Genomic DNA, 8,983 nt, shown 5'->3' on the forward strand with positions numbered 1-8,983 from the left:
TGACACTAAATACCTTACTACTTCACCCTGCAGGCCTTCAATATCTGTTTATTATTTTGACACTGATTTCTAGTAGACTACACTATGTAGGCTATATGTCTAAACCCAGGCTTCATGGCATATTATTTGAAGTCATGTTGAGTAATCTACAGCTTATTCTTAGACATTACTATATTAAACCTATCATATCCTGCAAAACCAGGTTTGACTTGCAGGCAGTCACCTTTTTTGCTGTCACACCTTCCAGTACAGTTAACATAGGGGAATGTTAATAATAGAATTATAAAAAAGTGGAACCGGAGGCTACTGTAAAGGTTCACACACTTCTGTAGTTTTCAAACTGTTGTTAACTGTTCTAAAAAATCCATAAACTATTTCTTAGGAATCTGTATAAGATTAATAAAAATTTAGCTATCTGAAATTTGCTGAAATTGTACAAGATGTTCTATAGTTCTGCTTTTCAATACCATCGCCAATTGGTATGAACATCTCCTGCAATTTAAAAAATGACCCTTTACGTGCCTCCAGGGTTAAAGAAGACATGTCATCCAAAAAGTTGCTTAATTAGTTTTGGTTTAAAAAACAGAAAACTGCTGGGACAAATAAGGGGAAGGGACAACCCAACAGAACAGCTCAATTCCAACAGTGATAAGAAAAGCAGTTCCTTATTGTTTTGTAACACAGTTGCCACAGCTTTGAATCAAGACCATTATTTTGTTCCGGTTTTGAGGTACAGTTACAGAGTTGGTTAGAATCAAAGAGTCCCTAGTCATGGTTTTCCACATCTTCAGCTATTTATTCTTTTACTTTGCTGGCACCAATGACATCATGGCAGTAGACATAATTCATGGTATTTCAATATATAATTGTATATATTTCCTATTATTATAACAGGGCTGTCAACTTTGAGTCATGTCTGGCAGTTTAGCCACCCAAAACTATGCTTGTGCATCTTGCGACTAACAGTGGCAGTGGCTAAAGACAGGAGCAGCGAAGAAAAAAATTTTACTTTTACAGTCTTTTATCAATGAACACTTAGCTGTAAGTACAGTTCAGGAAAAAAAAACAAAACAAAACAAAACAAAACCACAAACAACCAGAAACAATCTCTCAACTCCTATTATCTTTAAAAGGAAAAGAATAAATGGTATGAGAACCATAAAAGAAAGCTGGCTCATATAGACCAAATTATGTTTAAATGGGCTTTACTTAGACTATGTCAACTGTTGAAAAATAATTTCAAAGCTGTGTTACAAAGTATTTGCTAATGGAAAATGAAACTATTCGATCTTTGACACCACCTTGAAAGAAAGCACCTTCAGTTCAAAGACAACAGGGAGAATTCCTTCAAGCACAAATTGAATGAACTTGAAAAAAATGACAACAGGAAAGAAAATTTTCTGTCAGTTGCTCCTGTGAATACAGAAGTGCTCAAATAATTTCTTTGTATGAGCCCCCAAATTATGAATATTAGAAAAGATCAAAAAGTCACAGGAGACCAGTAACTACCTTGCAGCAGCAAAGAGGAAATTCCTATGGTGGATGAAAAGTTCTCTTCAAGCAAGCTATTTTAATAGCTCTTGCAGATAATACCAATATACAATATTTTCAAGATATGGCAAAAAATATACTGTTTTCAGTTACTGCTAAAACAATCTCTACTCTACTTTGCAGCTAGCTGAAACTATAGAGGTTTTACTGTCAATAATTTTCTTCATTATTTTACATAAAAATTAGAATGTGAACCATTGGATGCTATGTTTGTGTTGTCACCCTTTTCCTACTTGAGCACGGGCAGATATATGTATGTATTTATATACATATACAATGTGGCTAATAGTTTTGTACTGCAAAATGGTATGGACTGGGCCAGTACATCGGAATTTCACAGATGATGCATGTTCAGTGATGACAAGTCTTGCTTTGCTGGTCTTGCTGAATTAAAAAAATGGTCACTGGTATTTCCTAAGAGCTTTGCGGTAGCCTCAAAAAAACCCACCCACTGGCACTAAGAAAATGCCAGGCTATATAAAAGGTGTTTCGAATACTGCAATTAAAAGAATTGGCCTTACCAAAGCTTGATTGATGAAGCTACATGTATTTTCAACTTGCTGTAATGGTTTGGATTGTGAACATGATGATTTGCCTCCCACTCTGATATAAGGTAGCTATCAAAAATACTTGCTGCTTTTTCCAAAGTGTTCAGAAATGCAAGTCCTTTTTCCTGAACATTCATTTGAACTATCATATGAGCATGAAAGTGAAACCCTGCTTAACATGTTTACTTACATCTGGTGTTTTCTTGTGACTTAATGACCTTGATCTAGTAGAGCAAGAAAAAAGTATAATAGTTTATAATACAGCTGAAAAAAAATTGGGTTTAATCCAGAAGCTTCAAACCCAGGTTGAAAGAGAAAACTGCTTTGAAACTGCAGTCAATAATGATGTAAAAAAGCTGAATGAAATATATCACTGTCACTTTCATTAGTGTAATTAATGAAAGAATGACTGGAAATGAAAAACATTTGCACAATCTTGGAATTTTCATTAAGATTTAGCAGCCAAGGAAGAAGTTCAAGGGTGTTATGGTGTGGAACAGAACTTGAATGTATATAGGAATCTCTTGCTATATTATGATAAAAATAAAGAAAAGCACTCTTGCCGTACGTCAGCAGATAAGACCAGAGTAGATTTCATGCCAATATCACTGTATAGTCACAGGAGTTCACTATTTCAGCCTTACTAGTAATGGAAGTGAAAAATTGATACAGCCTGAAGGGATGCTGTTGGAAATGGACATTGATCCTTTTGAACCTTCACTCACTTTGAATTGCAACCCTCTAATTAGAACCAATATATATAACTGTAGACATGCAGGATCACAACTTTCTTACTGTCCTATCAAGCATTTTATCGATAGACCTAAACTTTTTTGACCCATGGGAAAACCTTTTCAGTCACATATAGGAAAGAATCCTTGTTGCCATTTAGGCACGCTATTTTCTGTGTACTCTCTGTGGACACAGAACATACCCTCTTTAAAACATCTGGGGGCTGCTATCTGTTTTTTTCTCAGTCTTTTCAAGACCAAATTAAGCGAGGGTTTTGGGGGGTCTGTTTTTGCTTTGTGGGGAAATTTTCAAAGCTTCTAAACATTTTTGTTACCATACTATAGATTCCAATTTTGTCTGCATTTTTCTTACAGTTCAGCGGCCAAAAAACCACCATTCCAACTGAAACCTCACCAGTGCCAAGTAGAGCAGAATAATTACCATCTGTGTCTTACATTTTACACCTCTGTCAAATCCCACTAAAATGACTTTTGCCCTGAGTCACTGTACAGGTGACTCAGATTCTAATAGCAATTTTCCACATCTTTCCACAGCCTTTTTACAGTACAGCTGCCAAGCAAAATATTTCACCTTTTCTATCTTTGTATGTGATTTTTCTCCTAAAGCGTGCTAATAGTTTTGCATTTATCCTTATTTTGCTTCATTTTATTGATTTCTTGAGTTTCTAAAGAACATTTCAAATTCTATTTCTTTTGCTTAATATGAAAGAAAGATAGAGATAAAGACAGGCCATTAAATACATGCTTTTAATTGGACTCAACCTTCTTAAAAGTCACACTAAAATTATTAAAGAAAATATTGCAAGCTTACACTGTAAAAACAATAAGATTGATGTTAAGCACTCTGTATTACTAACCTTCTGTAAGGATTCCTATGGAAATCCCTAACGATTTATAAGCACATTCACATTCCCTTTGGTTTATGCTTGCTGAGTGCACTCAAAGCATAACCTATTTTCATAATCCCTGCTTCACACACTCTTTGAGGATTTGCAAACTCTTGCAAGACTGTAGAATCCATTGCATTTCTTCCATCTTTTGTCGATAACTGTGTTGGCAATCACTGTGAATAGAAGCTTTCTTGCTGTTCTTTTTTATCTCTGACCTGTAACACTGAAAGCCTTTTGTTTCAGGATAGCTTTTTCTTCACATTGAGAGACTCCTGTTTACTCTCCAGTGTGGCCTGTTTCCGGACATGCTGAGTCAGGGACACATTTTCACTGATTCTCTCGCTCTTCCTCACTCTCTTTTCTTGGCCTTTGCCCCAAATTCCCTTAGTGACTGAGTATCATCTCAATGAATCAGTTACTAGCCCCAATGTTGTAAGATCTACCTATAGATCATTCTCTAGTTATTCAGAACATGTTTTATACATGATCTCTCCTTCTTCTGAACTGGTTAAACACGCCTCTTTTATATTTATTTTTGGGCTGTGTTACAGTTTAACTTCTGTCCTACACTTTTGCCACTATTGTTGTCTGTGTAAGCTAATTGAAAATAAGCAGAAAGATGGTGCTGCAGAAACAACCCTTCTCACAAGTAAGGCCATATGTTGCACGTTTTTTCTTTTTACTGGCATTTATGGCTTCCAGTTGGAGAATGAAACAGCACTAGAGATTGTTTCCTTTGTCTTTCATATTTTCAGAGTTTTAGTTCCACAGAGCTCCATTATTTTACCCCACGCTTTTACACCGTATGATGAACCTGAAGTAAATAATTTCCTTTATTCCTGGCCACAGTGTAGTCGCTAATCTGGGATATGGTGCTTGTCAAAGATTTTTTATTCAGTATATTATTTATAAGCTGACATTAGATCCCTAAAGAAGTTATTACAAAAAATGTTAACATTGAGTAATAATATATATATGTATAACTGGAGACTTAAACTATTGTAACTTTGATTGTCACCTGATTTTTATGCAGATATCTTAGGTTTTGGAATACATATAGACATTGAATGTTTGGAATAATAGTTTGATGATACAATACTAATATAACACTGGCTATAACCTATTTGTGTTAATGATTTGATTTTGTTTTGATGTGACGTTTTGCTTTAGTTTAGTGTAGTACTGTAAGTAATAGTTCCCGATTTGGGGTATACTCTGGAGATTTTTTTTACAGTGATTTATAAACGGATATGGAATCGCATATGTTTGAACAAGCAACCTTTGAGAACTGGCATGGACACCAGCAGGGTAATCTACATGCCTAACCATGTCCTCAATTAAACTTTGTCTAGTAAAACTAAACGCATATTGCTTCCTCCTGTACACAAACACACAAGAAGATGACAGTGTGTAAATATGGAGATTTCCAGATTATTATGCCGGGGATAAAATTCTCTAATGCACAGAAGCACGACTCATGGGTAAAAAGCCTGGTCCTCCGTGCATCTGGTTGTGTTGTACAAGCAATGTCATACTGAGGTGTTCAGGAATTTTTCTTTTGTACTGCACGGAGCAAATGTAGTGCCCGTTCATGCTGCAGAGTCACCCTATGCACTCCTTCATATCTTCCTTGCTGGGATTCTGCAACTTTTTCTTAAGTGCCAAGTTTCAAGCTAAGTGGACATAGTGATTCTGTTCTTGAAATGGAGGAGGAATTTTCTTTTATTGTACAACCGTGAAAAGTTTTTTAAAGTAAAATTGGAAGTCTTGTTGAGAGGTATAAGATTGCTATTCACAGACTGCCATTGCAGCTGTCACCATAATCCCCTGATGGGCCAAATAGTTCTTGAGTTAAACCAGTCTTGAGTTAAGCCAAAAATATCTCGATTTCTGTAGCTGAGTGCCAATTTCTTGACTATATCTTGACTTTTACTCTCACCAGATGGAATGAATAGAAGGCTCCAAATTGTTATGAGAAAATTATACTTTCCCTTTCTGTTCTCTTGGATTTAAATGGCCATATCTGGCACATTTCCTGCTCAATATTTTCTTCATGATGTGGCCTTCAAAGGATGTCTCCCACTTCTATGCTAAAACTCTATTATTTCGCACATTGTGTGGATCTAAGTCGTTCAGACAAGCAAAGATTTCCTTGAAGGCTGATGTTGCAGTTAATAAATTGCTATTCTCCAGTCTAAGTAATATGGCTGTTTTATGTCGTCTTTGTCTGAGCTACCTTACTATTTACTTAGTCAGATGACAACCAACATAAATGGTGAAGATCTTCTGAAAATCAACTCTCCCTGGGCATTCAAAAAGAAAACAAACAGTAAGTAACATAAAACTTGCCTTATTTTTTCCTTTCTTATGTAAATTACACCATCTTTGGGATCATAGTAATAAAGCTTCTTTTTTCTGATAACGTACGTTTTATTCTGTCTCACACTGTACCTTCTACCTAACTAGCAGATAGACTGGAGTCTGTGCTGATCAAAGATGAGACATGAAAACTCAGTAAAAGTTTGAATCAAAAAAAGGTTTTAATGGTATTAGGTTAAAGACTTTCACATACCAAATTATGAAACCAAAGCAGAAGCAGACGGTACTTTTATTTTTATTAAATCTTCACCTTCTGGCTTCCTTAATGCAATTCATAAATGGCTTTTTGATCCTTACAGCTTTCATTTCACTTCACTGACATGCCTAAGCACAGCTATAGCTGAAATACTCCTTTTCCTTTTCTTCACATGCATGAATTTCATACTTGTGTATTTATGGCTTTTGTTTCTACTGACCACTTTTTTGTAAATCTTGATTTTGAAGGAACCTAGTACAAAGTAATCTTTAAGAGAATAAGCTTCAGGTCATGTAACCACTTCAAAGTTGCCATGTTGCAGACTAAATGTTCTTGTGATATTACTCAGCATTTCTAGGAGGATGCAACTTTCAAGGGCCTGATGCTCATAAACGTGCTTACCATGTGATGCCTCATGTCAAATCCCACGCTAGCACTTCCACTATGTGATATTCTGCAAGGAGACTCATGTCAAGAATTTAGAAGTTGAAGAAATTGAAACATCAGAAAAAGAGGGAGGAACAACATTGCCAAGAACATAGCTCTATGGCCCACAAGGATAAAAAGGAAGAATGTCATTGCAAGGATATAGGACTCCTAAGAAAAAAAAATGCTTAAAAACATTTTTCATATTAAACATTATTTTATATTAAATGTTAAGTAGCCTTTCCTTTAATGACTATTATAATCACTGCTAATGCCAATTGCAATTATGAATATACACTCTAACTGGAACATATAGAAAAAGAGATGAATATCTTAACTGTGCAGAGAAATAACACAGGAACCTTTTAAATGACACATAAAACTTAATTCAAGTGCATTATTCTTTTGCTGAGCCCTTTACATAGAGGTAAATTCCAACACTTTCAGAATTAAAATTATAGCACCATTAGCATGTTCTGGACAAAAAGTGCACATTACAAAGAGACAAAGCAAATTATCTCGAATTTATCACCTTGAACTAAAATGCCCTCAAATTTAAATTAAGTTCCCAGTCATCTTTGGAGGCCATCTTAGCCATCTTAGCATGAAGTTATGAGAAAATTCCCTTGCAAAGAATAGATTCCATATTCATGATATACTTGTTTGCCAACTTCTTTGCCAAATATATACATTTGTTTAGACTCTTGAGAGATGCAGAATGGATGCACTGGACACGAGAGATACTTTTTCTCTTTCAAGAGACATTCTTTGAAACAAATAGAAGATTAATAATTTACCTATTTTATTTAAAATTCTTTATTATCTGCAGATAGGTTTGAGTAAAATCCCTTTGTGTGTCTGTGTATTTCATCAAAGTCCATGCTTTCACTGGAAGTCTCTAAGCCAGCACAAAAGTCCTTTGGGGAATTTTTCAGAGTTGTCCCTTACAGCTAGGCCAGATGTTTTCACTGCATGGTTTTCTTATTTCATCTTTCTACAGCAGCTTGTTACAGTATTTGGAGAATCAGTATGTTAGAAGCTCCTCCCCAAACATTTTCTAAACTCTTTATATATTTTGCAACTTCTACAATCTCCAGTGTAAATATATGAAAGCATTAAAGGAGTTATTATTATCAAAAATGTGCTGAAGAACAATAGTTGAGTGCCTTGCACAAATGTACTTTGCACATTTTTCTAATAATTTCTATAAATGAACTATAGTGATTTCTCATGAATTATCTCAAATTTTGGAAATGTTTTACTACTCCTGTAGATATGTAAAATAGTTATTTTAGCACACCATGCAAACAGAGTACTTTAAGGCAAAATTCAAGGCACAGTCTTCATGTTTTCTACATCCTTTTTCCAAAGCTCAACAGAAGAAAGGCATTTTTATAAACTACTGGAAACATCGTGTTTTTTCACATGATGTTGATACTTTTCTGGGCTGTGAATCACTATGCTTCAAACTGTGCTCTTCTGTATTTCAGTTGAATGTGTAAGGCACAGGTCACTTCCAGGACTGAGCTGTTTACAAGCATGATAGTCAACAGTTCTGAGGTCTAGAAATACATTTTTCTTAGCTCCGATCTAGTGCGCCTGCTATAAAACGTTAGCTTTAAGCCGACTTGTAGTTCACTCATGGCTTTCCTTTGGTTTGATCAAGAATGAACATCTTGATGTTGGATTTATATTTTAGGAAGCCTTTCAATATGGGTCGGAATATTACACATTTATAGTAGACAGAACAAGACAAATTTTTCACTCTAGCTTACTTGCCAGAGTTTCATGAAAGAAAGACTAACCTCATAAGCTTGTGGAATATTTGTTAATTTGTTAGCATTCTACCATACACCTATCTGTGCAAGAGAACAGTTGAAATGTTGAATTTTATAATGACTGAATTTAAATTACATGAATTCTAGCTTTTTAAATAAACTTGGTTTTGATCTTGACTATCCTAAAAGACAAATCAATGAATTGCTTTTGTAGTCAAAGAAGATCATTACAATTTTGAGATTTTTTAAATCCTGAGTAATGAGAATGCGTAACAAATTTACTTTCTGATCTCTCTGCTAGTTCATTTTTTACTTTCAAATACATTTTCATGGAACTCCACACTTCTTTACTCCCTCCTCTCCTCCCTCTCTCCCAAAGCGCAGTACACCAATTATTTAAATTAATAAGCAATTCAGTGCATGAGGGTAGATTATAATAAATAATAATTTAGGAGGATAATAA

The sequence above is a fragment of the Chroicocephalus ridibundus genome, chromosome 5 (genome assembly GCF_963924245.1).
Source record: "Chroicocephalus ridibundus chromosome 5, bChrRid1.1, whole genome shotgun sequence".
Taxonomy (NCBI): domain Eukaryota; kingdom Metazoa; phylum Chordata; class Aves; order Charadriiformes; family Laridae; genus Chroicocephalus; species Chroicocephalus ridibundus.